At 36.5% G+C, this 19,422-nt stretch overlaps 1 long non-coding RNA gene across 2 annotated transcripts in view; it reads left to right on the top strand.

The window, feature by feature from the left end:
* LOC109548703 (uncharacterized) overlaps positions 1 to 19,422 on the top strand; it is a 131,224-nt gene that overhangs the window by 69,458 nt on the left and 42,344 nt on the right. The gene's annotated exons all lie outside the window — the stretch shown is intronic.

Here is a 19,422-nt window from a genome sequence, read left to right as displayed (position 1 = left end):
AGATAGGTGTTCACATACTGATTATAAGATAAAATGTTTAACTTGTTATATAGGGAAAAGTAATATTGCTGCATAGCTTTGCTTTTTACGGTGAGAAATAGAGTCAGGAAGAATGTAGCATCCAGGACACAAACTCAGCACTGCACCACAGGAAATCGTGATAATACCTGCCAATGTTAAGTCACCTTTGCTAGAATGGTCTCTAAGTAGTCACTTAAAAGGTGGAAACTAGTTTGCTCAAGACTGAGTGGTTTCCTGGGACCCAGGACTTTAAGTGCTAAGATCAAGTCCCAGACAAACAGGGGTAAGTTGGTAACCTGCTGGAAGCTTTTCACTTATCATCAGTACGCACTTCAATCTGAAATAGAGTAAAACCATATATCAACTACCCAACAACTGACACCTCAGTTGGGTCACTCTTGTGGTGGAATCTAAAGGAAGACAAAGTGATAATGGATTTTTCAAGAATAACTATTATACTTTGACAAAATAGTTAAAGAATTTCTTCACCTTTTTCTAATTATTTGTACTGGAATTTGAGCACAATGATCTCAGAGATGACTGGGAAGACTTGGCAATATGATCTCTTTTCAGACAAAAGGGAAACTGAAAGCGTATTAGATTGGGTTTGACTAATCTCAAACTAGATTAAATTGTTGATGTTATAATTTTAGAGTAATTTAAGACCAGATATCACAGACTTGAAAACTGTACTGTATCAGACTAGGATATTCCAACAAGATTTTCCTTCTGGAGGCCATGAGGCAAGGTGACCTGTTATGAGTAATGAGTACTCTGGAGGGAGTGGAAATTTCCACAGTCAACCACCCTGGATACCGGCAGCTCCAGGACAGAGAATGAAACTGGGAGGGGAAATGTAAAATGTAAATCACAGACACGTCCAGAACTCTCCTGGAGAGGGGGTAGTAACACTGATGAGAAAAAAAGTCGATCAGGACCTAGGTGGAGAGGTGCATTGTGAGGTGCCCTAAGGGAGGATGTGTTCTGAGTGAGACTAGATCTAGCACTTTCCCAGGAGTTCATCTGATGTCACTCCCAAAATCTTTAGTTAAGTAAATCTTGTAAACACCTGCAGGTTGGTCTCAGCTGGGCTATGAAAAGTCAAGCAATTTCCTCCCCCCCCCCCCCCCTTTTTTTCCCTAACTGCTTCCCTCCTCATGAAAGTTTCATGCCACAGATAGACTGTATATGTACTATATGCATTTCTGTGCCTTCTACATTTAAACAGTAAGATAAGTAAGATGTTTTCACCCCTCAAGAACCAATTTTCACCCCTGTGGATGCAACAGTATCCCCACTGAGGATGCACAGAGAAGGGGTGATAACTTGAGAGACACTGCACTCTCAGCCTATCAAGAGGTGACCTGCAGTGGAACAAGTAGCAACTCATGGGGCAGAGTAGAGACCAGAGAAGGCTGAGACCCCAGAAGACAGCCTGGATTGGCAGAGTACGTAAATCTCCCCAGCTGAGACACTGGATTCCTTGCAGTTGAATAGAATGCTCATTCTAAGTCGTCATAATATGGTTATTAAAGGAAATGTAATTTTATTTTGTAGGTGTAGGCCAGTAAGGCCAGGGAACGTTTGGTTTACAAACATAAGTAAAACATATTTTGATAAAAATTGATGAAGAAGATGAGGCTTAAAGCTCTCAGTGATGATGGAACATCATGTACATGCAACAGTACCAAGAAAGAGGCATATGTGATAAAACACAGACAGAACATAATAATCAGGATGATTAGTGTCTCTGAAAACAAAGGTCAATGTTGAAATTACTAACCAATAGCAATGCTGTAGAGTGTCTCTATGGCTAAGGCTGGGCTGGAGTTCTGGTAAAACATAACCAGAGACAATAATGTAAGAATCAAAAGGCACAGCCTAAGAGTCATACGTTATAAACTCTATCTATCTTCAGTCTTTTGCACTGGGGACTGTGTCGCCTGCTTTGCAGAAAATAGCATGTTGCATAGTGGGAGTATTTTGATCAGGAGATCAGAGCTCTGTTTCCAGCTGTGCTGCCCCAGGCTCCTGGTGCTTCACTTGCTGGCCATTAGTCCTGTAATGTGTAAACTGCAGAAGCTAAAGTAGGTGTCTCTTCCACCTCTAACATTATTTGAAGGTATAAAGTTACATGCTTCATTTTCCTATGACCCAAAGCAGCTAATACTTGGTGAGTAATCCAACAGTCAGCCATTAGGTATTTACTCAGTATGTCCTTATGTTAACTGGATCTCCTTTTCCTGCTCACAAATATCTAAAATGTATACATAATTAAAGGTATGATTCAGAAGCAAGTAACAAAGGGAGAGATAATACAATGACTTAAATTTATACCAAGATATAAATATCAGATCCTTTTCTGAGAGTACAATTTGGCAAAGAGAAAGGGGAGAAAGACCAGGAGATTCAGAACACCTTGACCTAGAGGCAGGATGTGTGAGTGAAGGAACAAGGAGCTGGGAAGCCAGGGCTGTTTCTGCTGCTGCTGCCCTTGACTTAATGCACTTGGATATATACTGAGCACCCCAATAGGCTAGTGTGACAATGCTTTTGGCTTGAGTTGTATTATATTAAATACACTTATCTAAAGGTAGATTCAAACCCTTAGCCACCCTTCTATTATGAGGGGGAAAATGACAGGGTTGGCTTCAATTGGTTAAAATATAGAGCATCAAGTCTATAATTGACATGACCTTCAATAAAATGGAATATATCCAAATCAATGAAGTTAATGATACACATGTTTTATCCACATGTTTTATCACTTCAAGCTCTCTTTGTTCTTCAAAACACGAGTGAAAATTACGTAGTTAGACTAGGAGAAAGAAGGTAACATTTGAAACCAAAAGTACCAAATAAATAAATGATTTTTGACTTGGAGTATCTTTATTGCTTAATACACCACTGGCCAGACTCCAGTTAAAAAAAAAAAAACTGATTTATTTTGTTATATGAAAGAGCAGCAAAAAATGTACCTACCCAGCTTTTGTGTTACCAGAAGGTAACTGTGAGGAAGATACTTTTTCTTCATTTTTTTCCTGTGGAATCTGCAGACTGCCACTGCAGCCCATCTTCTATAACATCCTCCCACTGCACTGTGACCTCCAGCCACACTCCAGAACTGCTTACTGACCCCTCGGTCCATGGCCTGTGTCCACACGGCAAGTGTATCTGTTACCCACTTCTTACTACCATTAGTCACAATCTCTTTCCCCCAGGGACTACGAGCTCCCCAAGGACAGCGACCATGATTATTCATCTTAGTCTTCCCGGACACCTGGCACAACATCTGCATAATATATATGCTCAGTTAGTGCTAATTGAATGCAAGTAAACTACTTTTATTTTCAGTGGCCTTCTAATTATGTAAAGCAGTATAGCTATAATGAATACCAGAATCCTAAATGTAACATAACAGTGTTTTCTCTGTTCAAAATCTTCTAGAAATTAAAAAAGAAATGAATTTTAGTGAAATACATATTTCCTAACTTACATAAGCACAAGATATCCTTAAATTACTCTGTTTCTCATGCCTTCTTTTATATGATACATAGGAAAATTGAGCCTCCTGTTACTTTTTATTTGCTCTGTTTGATTTTAATTAGCATCATTAACATAGAACAAAACATGCAAACTTAGGAAAGGGCTAGATAATGATATTTTTCATTTTTTTATCCCCAAATGTGAAGTCCTGTAGATGCAGCCACTTGGTGTCTAAATATTTATTTACAAAATGTCAACAGATAGGAAAAAGTGTAAATAGAAATGCTAGTGATTTTAATGAGAACTAGCTCTGAAACCCAAGATTAGCTGGGTCTCAAATATTACAAATAAATACTTATTCTTCTGGACCAATACTTATCCGGATCCAACATCAAACACTGAGCTATGACACACTTTTTTATGACATTTTCCTGAACAATGGATAAAAAGACAAACATGACGAAGGACAAATATTAACTCAATGGTTACATTCATCTCCCCTTCACTTACCCAGGTCTATATAATTTGTTATCTGCTGTAGTGTCCATGGATAGACTTCATATGCTATCATGCCCTAAAGAACTAGGACGTATTTTGAAGAATTGTTGATAATGCTAGCTAAATTGTTAGACAAGAGAACACGCTTGGGACGGCAGGTCATTTCACAGGTCTCCAAAAGGTCATATTGAAGTGAAGAATCTGTTAAATTATTTTGGAATCTGTTAATAATATAAAGACTCAATCAGTTTCTGAATATTAATCTATGAATGGATTTTTAATAAAGTTGTAATATTTGTTGTTTCAAATGTGTTTATAATTCACAACTCCCACAATTACTTGAGATGGCTCATAATTCAAATACTCATGCAGGAGTCTTAACTATAAAGTCAGTGAGAAGAGATAAGCCATCCTGTAATGCAGTGGGCAATTTGGGGAGTGATTTTGCCCTCCAGGGGACATTTAGCAATGTCTGAAGACATTTTCAGTTATCAGTTGGGGCGGGGGAGGGGGGAGCTGGGTAGGTGGATTGCTACTGCTGTGTAGTGGGAAGAGGCCAGGGAATCTGCTAAATGTCTTACAGTGCATAGGACAGCTACTCCCCGTCCTTCAGAAAAGCATTGTCTGACCCAAAATGTCAATGATTGGGCAACTGTGATGAAGAAAAAGGAACAATAATTTGACCAGAAACCACCCCGTGTGTAATTAATATAATGAAACTTTCAAGTTATCTTGAGCTTTCAGCTTGGTTCTCAAGTCACAATCAATAGAATTTTGCTGATGATAATTTCACAAAGAATGTTGAAGTGTTCTCCATATACCTGTTTTTTGTTTTATTTGTTATTGTTTTTGGATCCTCCACAAAGCCAAAAACTCAAGATTAGTTTGTCAGTTATGAAAATACTAAGGAGCCAAAATAAGATATATTAAGGATAGAACTCAGTAAGCATATAGTGATGGTTCTTGAACTTTAGTGTGCACAGGATTACCCAGGGAGCTTGTTTAAGATACAGTTACAGAACTTCTGACTGAGAGATTATTATTTAGTGGGCATCAGCTCAATAGACCATATTTTTGAGGAATATTAGTTTAGTGGAATGAGTCATTAATGTAAACCTTGGATGAGCACTTCCCAAACCTGGACCATCAGAATTACCTGGGGAGTGTTTCAAAATATAAAATATCAAGCATATATGTATTGGTCTTATTCCTAGAAATTCTGATTCTGTAGATCTTGGAACAGGACTCACACAATTATGTATATTTTAAAGCCTCTAAATTGATTCTATTGATCAACCAGGGATTAAATTTGCCATCATAGTCTGTTATTGTATCATTTGGCCTAAATTCACTTTTGACAGAAGCTAGGTGCAAGTCTATTCAAAACTGGATTTCTGGACAGTGCTTGGGCTAGGTATAGGACAGGCTTTGATTTACATTTAAGCCCCAGTTGCCCGCCTTTCTAGCTATGAGATCCTGAATACTTCGCTTAAGCTCTCTGAGGTTCCTTTTTGGTAAAATGGGAATAAGAATGCCTACTTTGCAGTGGGATTTTGTGGATTGGTTAGTAAAGTGCCTGACATTGAGTAGGCATGCAGTAAACAACTGTAAACTTTAAAGCAAAATGGGTATCTAGGCATATACAGATATAGCTAAATTATTGATATCTACATCTGCATATTAGATATAGGTGCTGGTGAAATGTTGATATTGACTATAAAGTACAAATTATGTGTTTTTAAGTTAGGAATAACTACTAGAAGAATAGTAATATTCTAGGATATAACTACACAAAAGAAGAGGTTTGAAAAGTAAGGGTCATATGTGCAATATGATACCAATAAATATGAAATGAATTGCACAATTTACTAATAAAATTTAAATTATAAAAACTGCCACAAATAAGTAGAATACCTGATTAAACCATCATCCATTGAATATATTGCAATCAATGCAGTTTTTACAAATAAATATATGCCTGACCCTCAAAAGGTACTAAATCCTAATTCCTTTATAGGTGATGTCTACCAAACCTTCAGGAACATGGAATTCCCAGCTTATACAAACTGTTTCAGAGCATAGGAAAATGTGGAAAGCCACTAAATTTATTTTATGATTCACATAAAACACTGGAATCAAATATGATACTATGAATAGTGATAGCAAATTACAGCAAACTATAGGACACTCTCATTTATGTATAAAAATTGACAGTTTGTCTAGAGACTTACATAACCCATTGTAAGAAAAAAGATGTCATTTTTCATAGGCACACAAACAACAAAATAGCTAGCAATATAACCAGTTAATTTTTCTAAATCCATGGAAAAATATAGAATGATACTGAAGGACATAAAAAATGATTTCATATATAGAAAGATATATTTATGGATCCATAAACTCAGTATTTTATGACTATCAATTGTCACCATATTAATTTATCAATTAATGCCAAATAAAATACCAATAAAATTTTTCACAGCAGTTGAAAATTTAATTCTAAAATTCATGTACAAGAGAAAATGCAAAATGGTAGCCAAGACAATATTTAAAAACAAAAGATGGATTTTCCCTGTGTGACATTAAAACATCTTATAAAGTATAGTAATTAAAACTGTGTGAAATTGGCTAAGGAACAAATACATCAGTGAAATTAAATAGATAATACAGAGAATGGCCCATGCATAGTTGGGAAATTAGACATGATAGATGCAGCATTTTATATCAGTGGAGAAAAGACAGATTATTCAATAAATGCTTTCTAGGCAACTGTCTAATCATTTTGAAAAAAATAATTATATTCTTCCTTATGGAAATTATAACATTAAATTCTGGATGGATTAAATATCTTAATGTAAAAGACAAAAAAATAAAAATAATAGATGAAAGTAAAATTGGTTAAGTTTATGTCCTTGAAATGGGGAAGATCCTCTGACACCAAAAATTGATGTTTGACTGTATCAAATGTTACAACTTCTCATTGATGAAATACATCACTAATAGAAAAAACGATAAAGACATACGAAGAGAAAATATTTGCAATGTAATGATAAAGGGTTTTCATCAAGAATATACAAAGAATTTCTACAAACCAATAAGAAAGGACATGCGGTACCATAACAATTAGCAAAAGAAAGGAACAGTCAATTCATAGAAACTACAAATGGTCAATGCAGATGTAAAAATGTATTCATCCTCAATAACATTCAGGGAAATAACATTTCAAACAACATATTCATCTATCATATGGTCAAATATTAAAAGGTTTAATGACATCAGATGTTTATGAGGGTGTGAGGAATGCGATACTCTCATACAGTTTAAAATTTCAAATGCTTCTAACACATTTCCCAGGAACAATTGGGCACCTACCCTGAGAAGGTACTATGCCTGGGAAAAAGGTGACATAAGTAAAAGTGTTTGTTACAAAAAGGTAGAAATAGCCTAAGTATCTCTTAGAATTATCAATGTTATATTAGTAAGAAGCAGTTAAAAAGGAGGGTTTGGACTAACATGCTTAAATTTTTTAAATTAATTAATTTATTTATTTTTGGCTGCGTTCAGCCTTTGTTGCTGTCATTGCGGTACGTGGGCTTCTCATTGCAGTGCACGGTTTCTCTTGCAGAGCACAGGCTCTAGGCGCGCGGGCTTCAGTAGTTGCAGCACGCAGGCTCAGTAGTTGTGACTCACAGGCTCTAGAGCGCAGACTCAGTAGTTGTGGCGCACAGGCTTAGTTGCTCTGTGGCATGTGGGATCTTCCCGGACCAAGGCTCGAACCCGTGTCCCCTGCATTGACAGGCGGATTCTTAACCACTGTGCCACCAGGGAAGTCTGAACATGGTTAAATTTCTAAAAATCTTTTATTGAGTTATAAAAGTATGTTGTAGAAAGGTATATGTAAATCAATATCATCTATACATTTCAAAATCTCAAAGGAAACTATTTTCCATGGATACATATATGTGCATATTAATATTTTAAATAGTCTGGAGAAAAGGGTCACCAAACTGTGGCTTGTCTGGTTTTGTAAGGTCTGTGGCTAAGAATGGTTTTAAAAATTTTAAATGGTTGAAGGAAAAATCTGAAGAAGAAAAATAGTTTGAAACACATGAAAATTATGTGAAATTCAAATTTTATTGTACATAAAATTTTATTAGAATACAGTCACAATCATTTGATTAAATTTTGTCGATGGCAAAATTTAATGATACTTTAAATTTAAATGTAGCCTGATGCTTTCAGGCTACAATGGCAGAGTTGAATAGTTGGTATAGAGACAGTAAATATAAGCCTAAAACTTTCCATTAGTTAATTAGTATTTAATTAATAGAAAACATAAGCCAAAATATTTACTATCTGGCCCTTTTTCAGAAAAAGTGTGTCAAGCCCGAAGAATAAACACAAACTAATTATAGTGGTCAAAGAGACTTCTACCCTTAACATTAATGTTCTGGGTTTAAAACAGAATGTTTTCTCCTTGTGTTGGTTAGATTTCTGAAGCAAATCACAGAGTCTTTAAAAAAGAGGGAAAATGGGGGGTGGGAGGGAGGTCCAAGAGGGAGGGGATATATGTATACAAAAAAAAAAAGAGAGAGAAAGACATTGTTGACTCAAGCAAACTGAAGAAACCTAGGCTCAAGGTAACTTCATCTGTGGCTTGACTCAGTTTGGCTCTACTTCCCCTGGGCTGTTTCCATGCTCAGGCCCAAATTTTTCATAAGAGGAAATTGCCAGCAATTCCTGGGGCTTGGTTTCCCTATTTGAATCTGGAGAAGGAAGCCAGTTTCTTCATCATAGTAATCCTGCCCAGGATGTTCCAGTTAGGGAAAGGGGCTGGCAGTCAGAGCAGACAAATTGAGAGGGAGTAGTAGTTCCTCATTAACATTTCTTATAATTTCCAGTAGATGGTCATAATAAAAAGCAACTGACGTGTACTTAGTTTTACTATTGCTTTTAAATTCTCCACAGACCATGCACCCCTTTACTGTCTGCACCTGTGGCGGACCTCTGGTAGCCTGTCTTTGTTGAGCCACTGGTCCTAGAAGGAGCCTGAGAATTGCTCCAATTAGATTACTAAGTAGTTAGGTGCCCAAGTGTGGACCAGAAGAAATGACAGTGGCCAGAAGAAAGCAATACACTGATTGGCTGAGAGCTCAGCACCTGTAGGGCACTGACACCATGAAAACTAAAAGTCTCGAATAAAACTTGGGACTGCCACTAAAAGAGGGAGAAGATGCCAGAGAGGCAAATAATAAGGATGTCCACTGTAAATGTCTATCTATGTAGTTAAACATTCATGCTTTTAAAAAGAAAAAAAAGCATGTGTTTGGGCTCTAGATTCAAATCCTCTAATTTACTAGTGATGTTTTCTTGGAGAAGTTCTTGTTCTTATTCTTTCTTGGAGAAGTTCTTGTTTCTTGGAGAAGTTCTTCTTCCTCTATAATAAGTTGTACACCATAGGCTCATTTTTGAAGGTTAAAAAAGATTAGATAGGTAGATAGTCTGCCTAGCATTAACACTTGGTATATATAGCAGCTGTTTAATAAATGTTTTCCAGTGTTATCTATCATTGTGCTAGCAATATAACATAAAGCCAACAACACCCAAAGCCACTGGTAATTACAACATCAGTTATAAGGAGAGGTTGATGAATGGCAGGTTGTTCCATGATCCGAAGTTAACTTTTGTTTCCTTTTTTTCCCCAGCTTCTATCATTTCATGGGGCAATGGTTTTGATGTCGCTAGTCTATAATAATTTGTCTACAATAAAAGTCGTTTCCCTGAAGATTGCTTATCTCTTGTGAGAGAGACCGATTGCACTGATGGCCCAAGTAACGGTCTCCCTATATCCATACTCTTTAAGATATGACTTTGAAATTCCTATTTCCCCATTACTCAAATAAGAGATTGCCTTCTGACTTGTTTGGCCAATAGAATGTGGGGGAAACAACAGTGTACCAGTTCCAAACCTACATTCTCAAGAGATCTCATGTACCTCCACTTTCTCAAAACCTGGCCTCCACTATTAAGAACGAGCCTGGTTTGCAAATGAAACAACAGACAAAAGATTAGTCTCCAAAATATACTAACAGCTCATGGAGCTCAATATCAAAAATAATAAACAATCCAATTAAAAAATGGGCAGAAGACCTAAATAGACATTTCACCAAGGAAGACATAACAGCTGGCCAAGAGGCACATGAAAAGATGCTCAACATCACTAATTATTAGAGAAATGCAAATCAAAACTACAATGAGATATCCCCTTACACCGGTTAGAATGGCCATTATCAAAAAATCTAGAAACAATAAATGCTGGAGAGGGTGTGGAGAAAAGGGAACACTCTTGCACTGTTGGTGGGAATGTAAATTGATACAGCCACTATGGAGAACAGTATGGAGATTCCTTAAAAAACTAAAAATAGAACTACCATACGACCCAGCAATCCCACTACTGGGCATGTACCCTGAGAACACCATAATTCAAAAAGGGTCATGTACCAAAGTGTTCACTGCAGCACTATTTACAATAGCCAGGACATGGAACCAACCTAAATGTCCATCAACGAATGAATAAAGAAGATGTGGCACATACGTACAATGGAATATTACTGAGCCATAAAAAGAAATGAAATTGAGTTATTCGTAGTGAGGTGGGTGAACCTAGAGTCTGTCATACAGAGTGAAGTAAGTCAGAAAGAGAAAAACAAATACCGTATGCTAATGCATATATATGGAATCTAAAAAAAAAAAAGAGGTACTGATGAACATAGTTGAAGGGCAGGAATAAAGAAGTAGACGTAGAGAATGGACTTGAGGACATGGGGTGGGAGGGGGAAGCTGGGGCGAAGTGAGAGGAGCATCGATGTATATACACTACCAAATGTAAAATAGTTAGCTTGTGGGAAGCAGCAGCATAGCACAGGGAGATCAGCTTGGTGCTTTGCGATGACCTAGAGGGGTGGGATAGGGAAGATGGGAGGGAGGCTCACAAGGGAGGGGATATGGGGACATATGTATGCATATAGCTGATTCACTTTCATGCACAACAGAAACTAACACAACGTTGTAAAGTAATCATACTCCAATAAAGATCTATTAAAAAAAAAAAAAGAACGAGCCTGGGCTAGTCTAGTGGGCAATGAGGGACCACGTGGAGAAGAGCTGAGGCACCCCCAGTTTCTAGTTAGTTGATGCTTGATTTTGTGAGGGAGCCCCATCTAGATCAGGAGAGCTGCTTACCCAACCTGCAGATGACCAGATACGCATGAGTGAGTCCAGCTGAAATTGAAGAATCATCTAGCTGCCATAGATGCTTGAACAATAATAAACAGTTATAATAAATAGTGATAGCAAACCAATTCACCTTGTCTATAATATGCACTGGACTTTCACACATTTGCTTTGTCTTGAAATAACATGTTCAGTTTCCCCATTTCTCTCTTGTAGTTCTTTAGTTAAGAAATATTTAACTGAGTGTGTAAAAAATCTAACAAAGAAGGAGATTAAATCTCTAAATTTTGAGAAAATTAGGGTCAACTGGGGACCAACTTTTGGTTGGCCTTTTTGAGTTCATGAGCAAAGGTTTGTGCCTTTTTCTTCTGTTTTTGTTGTTACTGTTGTCGTTCAAGGAGGGTAGAAATGTATAAATAGCCAGGCAAAACATGCATGATTTTTTTTAAAAAAGTGATAACCTTCAAAAAAAAAAAAAGAAAGAAACTAATACTTTTACTTTCTTTCCTTCAGGAATTATTGTTTTCCACCTGGGATGTTCTCCACAGTTTCAGGGAGAATTGGTTTTAGTTCTATTCCCCCAACATCTAACTCTTAGACCAGTATGTGACTGAGCATCTTTCACTTTAATTGATCTAATTTGCACACATAATTCTGATGGAATTATTCATTGTAAAGTGTACCTTTGGGCCTCCCAGAATTCTGCCTTTTTTCTATGAATCCATTTCATTAATTTACCCGCAAATTCTCCCTTTCTCTAGAGGCTTCTCCTGGTTATGTAAATACTTTTGTACAGATTTTTCATTACAAACTGTTCTGAAATATTGTGTTCTCTCATTTTTTTTCCTGCTTAGATTTGGACGTAGACCTTGAAGCTACACAGTTGAAGTTTTAATGATCTCTTTTTCTGATAAATCGGAAATATTTGTCATGTATCTGCTTCACTTCAGTCCATATAGCTCACTTTACTACTGCATCAGCTTTTAATTATTTGTTCCCATGTTTCTGTCCCTCACAGACTGTGTACTTGCAGAGGACAGGGTTTTGTCTGAAATACAATGGATATTCAATTAATATTTGAGGAGAGAGGGAAAGAAGAAAGGGAGGGAGGGAAGAATTCAGTGCCGGTACACACATGTAACTATGAATATAAGAGTTAGAAAACAAAGAATAATCATACTGCAGATATTGCAGCTGGGCTTATGTTCATAAGCTTATGTATATGAGCAGGGAGGACCCATCTTTGGTACAGCACATCACAGCTGCCACTCTGAGTCTTGTGCTAGGAGTCTTGTAGACCAAGGTACTTTCGCAGGCAGGTAGGAAGTAGGGTAAGTAACTTGTTACTTTTAACTGGTACCAGCTGTGCAACACCAGTCCTTAGATTTGGACATAGACTTTGAAGCTTCACAGTTGCAGTTTTAATGATTTTTTTTTCTGATAAATCGGAAATATTTGTCATGTATCTGCGACATCAGTCCACAACTCAGGCTGCCTTTTTGACCCTTGATGTTTATTTTAACGCCCCTTCTCCTGGCTGGTGAGAAATGAGGATAGCTCAACTCTTTCCTTCCTGCCTGCCTCCCTCTTTCCTCTTTTTCCTTCTTTTCCTTCCTGCTTTTTTCTACAAAGATAAAAGGTCTTGAAAAAGTCTCAGGACGTACAGTTCTAACTTATATGCTAAGTATACTAAATACATGTCCAAAAACTGTTAATTTGGTTCCAGTTACAGAATTAGCCTGATTTTATATACAGCTAATCAGACTTGGATACTTACAATTGATTGATTTCAGCAATTTTGTATCCACGAAGAAAACATCATGACTAATCAGTTATGCTCAGTAGAAGAGACCCAGACAGAATAAAGAGGAAACTCTGTAAATTGGTGAATTGTCCTCATAGTACCTCCTGACCTAGATTGGATTATATCTTGAAATATTAATATTCTGCCTAACAGTGAGGTGTGACTCATATAGGCTAACAGTGAGGTGTGACTCATATAGGCTGAATTGAATATGGATGAGTTTTATTAAGGAGCTAAATGATTTGCAGCAAATAAACAGCATTATACATGTTGGTGCTTATTCCTGGAACAGATGTAATCATCGGGAAGAGAGAAAGCCAACATGTGTATTAGGAAGGAAGTAGTTTGAGGTACTACTGCGTAGGAGCTAGATTTAATTTACTTAATGATATGATGTCATACTCTAAAATCAGGACAGCCATCTAAAAGAAAATTCTCATGACCCTAACCTTTTGCTGGTTTGAACATAACCTGCATGTTAAAGTGTATTTTCTTACCGTCTGTCATAAAGTAAACTCAGGATAATTCTCCCCATATATGGTACCATGCATTCCATTCTCTTTAACAGAGCCACCTAAGTCTGTGGACAGTCAGTGATGGAAATGGAAGCTGTTTACTTTGATGGCACTACTACTCCTGAATCATTTATCACTGCCAATACTCCACAAAACTACTGTGACCCCAACACTGTTGCTAAGTTATTACATTCTGAAACTGCTACCTTATTTCTGGCATGCAGTGACATGAACTCAGTATCTAACTTTCATATTAGTTTTCTTCTCTGTTGGTAAATGGTTATTGTTAATGTTTACTATGTACAATGATGATTGTAATAAGTCAGAGGCACCCATCTTTTGCTCCAACCTTCTTATCCATACACCTTTGCCCCTCCACCTGGGGACCTCAAAAGGCTGGAAGAGTGCTTTTATTTTCTCAGTTGTTACCTTACTTCCAACTTCGCTCCACACCTCTGACTGCTCCCACAACCCCTCCAGAAATCTATCCAGAGTCTAGGGCCACCTTGGCCACCTTTATCTATAAGATAACTTCTACAGCATAGAACTGACAGGAACACGAGGGCCAGCCTTCATATTCTAACGGTTTAACATCGAATGATTTAGAGTGTCACCTCAGATTATAATGCTAATCCTAGCCAAACATGGTTTTGTCAAACTGTTTTCTCTCTGCTCTCCTGTCTTCTCCTCTCTTCTATTTTTGATCTTGAAAATTTAGAGAAAATTTCCATAGGAAAAAAAAGAGTAATTTTAAAGATCCCCTCTCCCTCTAGCCTCAAGCCTTTTACCCAAATCTAATGTCCATAGGTCTTTTAGCTCTAAGTGTCCCTGCAAGCCTGCCAACAAAGAGCAGGGAATTGAGAAGGTTCAAATTTCAAGTTGTAGAAAATACTCGAAAGGATTCTATTTCTGATAACTAGAAGCTAGTGGGGTAGTTAGTGTTGCCTATAATATAAGATGGTAATATTGATGGTAATATAAGATGGTAATATAAGATGTTTATTTAAGTCATTAATTCTGAAACAATAGCCTCAATTTGAGGAAATTTTTTTGCTGTTGGTTAAAAATTCTTATTATTCATATTTATATTATTCTTGCATGGGAAAAATTGAGCCCCAAATCATGCCAAACAGTTAACAACAGTTATCTCTGGAGATAGAATTACTGGGGATATTCGTTTCCAGGTTTATATTTTTCTGTAATGTTTTAGTTTTATGTAATATGTATACTAATATTTTTATAATCAGAAAAACAATAAAGACATACTATTAAATGCCAAAAAAAAAATGCTAGCTAGTGGCATGCCAGGGTCTGTGAGCTGTATATTGGATATAAGCTATAATTTATTCTTTAGGAGCTGACAAAAATTTAAAGATAGGATTCTTCTGTTTCTCTTGCACATTTTAAACACATACTAATTGAACTCGGTCATTAGTAAATGTCACAGAAATATTTACTGTGTTTACCTGCTTGTGGGATTGCTGGGGGCAGCGAGCTGAGGATAAACCCTTAAGTCTGGGAGACAGAGAAGTAATTACTCGTTTGCCTCTAAAGTATATGGGATAAATATGCGTGTCTCTAAGTAATTTCATTTTCTGATTGACAAGTGTATAATGAAGAAAGAATTAAAATCCAAGGAGGAACAGAAGAAAAGTATGTACAAAATTCTATTTCCCCAGGCTCACTATATTGTCTCATAAGGAAAGATGGGTCTGACTGCCAGTAACAGTCTTAAAGAAAATAATCAAACAAGTGAGACTGAGGAAGTAGTTTTCTCACATAGGTTCCAGTCTATTAGGTAATACGGGATAATTTAGCTAATGATAATTATGACGATGCCAGCGGCTATGTAGTAAATACTTATTCAGTGCCAGGTACTACTAACTCATATTATCTTGAAAATACCTCTATTGGTAAGTTAGTACTCACCATTGTTTTTTTCTCATCCCTATTTAACCAACGCAGATGTTCAGATAGAATTGGAGCTAGTATTTGAAACAGTCATTTTGACTTGCAAGCCGGTATCCGCCGATACTTTTATACACTGTTTCTATAGAAATTGAGAGTAGATAGCAAAAACAAACAACCATCAAGCAAAAACCCTTTAACCATATAAGCAAATCAAATTGAAAGTGATATTCTTGAGTTTGATCAATCACTTTATTTTGAAGAGTTGTAAGATGTTTCCAAAATCCAGAACCAGTTTACCACTATTAAGCATAATCTGAAAGAAGCCCTGTGACCGGTGAAGGAAATTTCACGTGTACAAGGAACTGTGTCAAAAAATTAATGGCAGCATTTTTTATGATAGTAAAAATAGGTGTTTTAGGAAAGCTTTACAAGAGGTGTGTGAAAAACTAAAATATGGTATATGCCATCAATAGAATACAAGGCAGTAGTCAGAAGTAATTAATTAGATTTAAATATAGTAGCATGAGCAGATCTCAATAACTTAATGTTGATTTTAAAAAGCAATAAACAGTATGGAATTCATATACAATGTCGGTTGATGTAAACCCCATCCACATAATAACACGTTATATTTTTTAAAGGTACACAGATATCTGTCAAAGGACACTCATAAAATAAAGAGAGAGTGGGTACCAAAGAGGAAGCAAGGAATAGGATTGAGTATGGGGAACTAAGGGAGAAGAAAAAATAATATAATAAAACAAAAATGGGGACTTTTCAGGAGACTAATAATTTAATCAAATCAATTTCATGCCTCTGTGATTTTTAAACAAACATTTTTATAACAAAAGACCCCTAAAGAGGGGACTAAAATGAGCGTGGTATATTCAGAAGATTTGTAAAGCTACCAAGTTTTAAGCCAAGTTTAGGATTTATAGACGTTCTGGTTTGAGAAAGGATGTTCCAGGGAAGAAGCATGTCATGGTCAAGGCTGGAACAGGAGAAGGATGTGTGAAAATTGTATGGGACTTCTTCTGGCAGAAATTTAATGAAAAGTTGACAGGGTGTGACAATAGATGAAAGCATAAGGCAGAGTCCCTTATAATCTGTCACTAGGGCTTTTGTTTTGATCTTCCCATAGTTTTGGAGGCCTTTGGGAGTACCCGGGGACAATTAAATAGAACCTGATAAAAAGGAGAGCCTTAGAAGAGAAATTCTTGAACACATAGGTGCCACTCCATTTCTTTCAGAAATCATGGCTATCAGAGGTTCCATGACATTTAATTGGCCTGAGACACTGATAATAAGAGAAGTCTTCCAAAAGTGCTAGGAATTATTCTTCCCCTGAAATATAAAACAAACAAATAACAACAACAAAACAGAACAAAGCAAAACCTTTGGTGGTTGTTTCAGGGAACAACCATTCAACCCACAACAGGAGAAATTATTAAGGGGCCAGCAATTAGAAAAAGACCTTACAGGGTTCTCTATTTCACCAGCACCTAGTACAGGCCCTGAAATTATTAACACCTTTTCTTTAAGTTAAAACCTTCCTTCACTGGAAAAATATTCTGCTTTAAAAAAAAAAGTACTTTGAGTCACTTTCGAAGAAACTAAATTGGCAGGGAAAATTATGAAGGGTAGTTTGACAATGTATATTGTTTTAAAATGTCAATATATATATATTTTTAAACATCTTTATTGGGGTATAATTGCTTTACAATGGTGTGTTAGTTTCTGCTTTATAACAAAGTGAATCAGTTATTCATATGCATATGTTCCCATATCTCTTCCCTCTGCGTCTCCCTCCCTCCCACACTCCCTATCCCAGCCCTCCAGGCGGTCACAAAGCACCGAGCTGATATCCCTGTGCTATGCGGCTGCTTCCCACTAGCTATCTACCTTACGTTTGGTAGTGTATATATGTCCATGCCTCTCTCTCGCTTTGTCACAGTTCACCCTTCCCCCTCCCCATATCCTCAAGTCCGTTCTCCAGTAGGTCTGTGTCTTTATTCCTGTCTTACCCCTAGGTTCTTCATGACATTTTTTTTCTTAAATTCCATATACATGTGTTAGCATATGGTATTTGTCTTTCTCTTTCTGACTTACTTCACTCTGTATGACAGACTCTAGGTCTATCTACCTCATTACAAATTGCTCAATTTCATTTCTTTTTATGGCTGAGTAATATTCTATTGTATATATGTGCCACATCTTCTTTATGCATTCATCCGATGATGGGCACTTAGGTTGTCTCCATCTCTGGGCTGTTGTAAATAGAGCTGCAATGAACATTTTGGTACATGACTCTTTTTGAATTATGGTTTTCTTAGGGTATATGCCCAGTAGTGGGATTGCTGGGTCATATGGTAGTTCTATTTGTAGTTTTTTAAGGAACCTCAATACTGTTCTCCATAGTGGCTGTACCAATTCACATTCCCACCAGCAGTGCAGGAGTGTTCCCTTTTCTCCACACCCTCTCCAGCATTTATTGTTTCTAGATTTCTTGATGATGGCCATTCTGACTGGTGTGAGATGATATCTCATTGTAGTTTTGATTTGCATTTCTCTAATGATTAATGATGTTGAGCATTCTTTCATGTGTTTGTTGGCAGTCTGTATATCTTCTTTGGAGAAATGTCTATTTAGGTCTTCTGCCCATTAATATTTTTTAATTCAAGAATTTAACCCTCAGGAAATTTCTATTTCTAATTTCTAAAGAAATAATTAAATATGAACAAAAATATGTGCATAAAAATATTCATCATAATGTGATTATAATAGCAAAAAACGAAAGCTAGCTAAACGAGCAAGAACAAAAACATTAGAATTAGGCGCTTTTGTTTGATGAAATGCTATTAAATCGTAAAAAATTTATTTAGAAATATTTAATAACATGGGAGAAAAGCTCCGAATATATTGGCATGTGAAAAAGGTTATAAATATACACCAACATTGAGAAAAACTTAAATATTAACAGTGTTTATCTCTGAATGTGAGAAAACATGCAAAATAATTTCTTCATTCTTTCTTTTCCAAATTCCCTTGAGTGATTGCTGAGTTTATAAAACAAAATAACACGTTTTTTAAAACTATAAAACTGTATTGAATAAATAAGTTAAATATTGCTGAAACTGGCCATTTAAATAATTCATAAGCATTCATTTGTTAAAATATATGTTTGAATTCCTCCGGTCTTTAAGAATAGAAATTTTAGGTATGCATTCAGCCATATTTTGAAAATTATCCAGGAATAGTCAAGGTGCATATGCTACATGGATACGGAGGATTGGATGAAATAGAAATGACCAAATTAAAAGTGAATTTTACACCCTTAATGAATTAAAGAAAGTTGAAAATGCAACAGAATCTATGTTTTTGTAAAGCATAGTGAAGTACCTTTTTCAAAAGAGATTTATTCTAGTTTATACACCAAGCCTCAGGAGGGACTCACACACCAGTTCACTGCTCGGTAACCAGGGCCCTGCTCAAGCGCCAGGTGCACGTAGCGGTGTTTTTTTTTTTTTTTTTTTTTTTTTTAACAACAGATAGCAAAAAGAAGAAGTAGCTTGCTCTGGAAATTAAGAGGGGAATTTAAGGAAAGAAAGAAAGGCTATGAAGGCGATGAACATAACCTATTAAATGCTGGTCACCTTCTGTTTTCTTATTTCTCCCCTGGGGTTTTTAAACAAAGTATCCCCAACAACAGGTACTATTACATTCAGCCATGTCACCACCTGCAGAATTTCTATCTAGCAGGAATCAGAGTATATTTTCATTTGCAGGAACCAATGCATTAATCCTCAACATAGAAAAATGAGCCACGAAGTATGACAGATACAAAACACAAATAGAATGTTGACTTTTCTTGCTTAGATGATAAATAGCGTCATCTAGCTTGATTTCAAGAGATAGTACTGTGAGGCTCAAAACTGCAGTTGGAAGGTGCTCACC

Source organism: Tursiops truncatus, chromosome 9 (genome assembly GCF_011762595.2).
Source record: "Tursiops truncatus isolate mTurTru1 chromosome 9, mTurTru1.mat.Y, whole genome shotgun sequence".
Classification (NCBI taxonomy): domain Eukaryota; kingdom Metazoa; phylum Chordata; class Mammalia; order Artiodactyla; family Delphinidae; genus Tursiops; species Tursiops truncatus.
The sequence above is the reverse complement of the archived record's forward strand: the minus strand, read 5'-3'. Positions and strand labels throughout refer to the sequence as shown.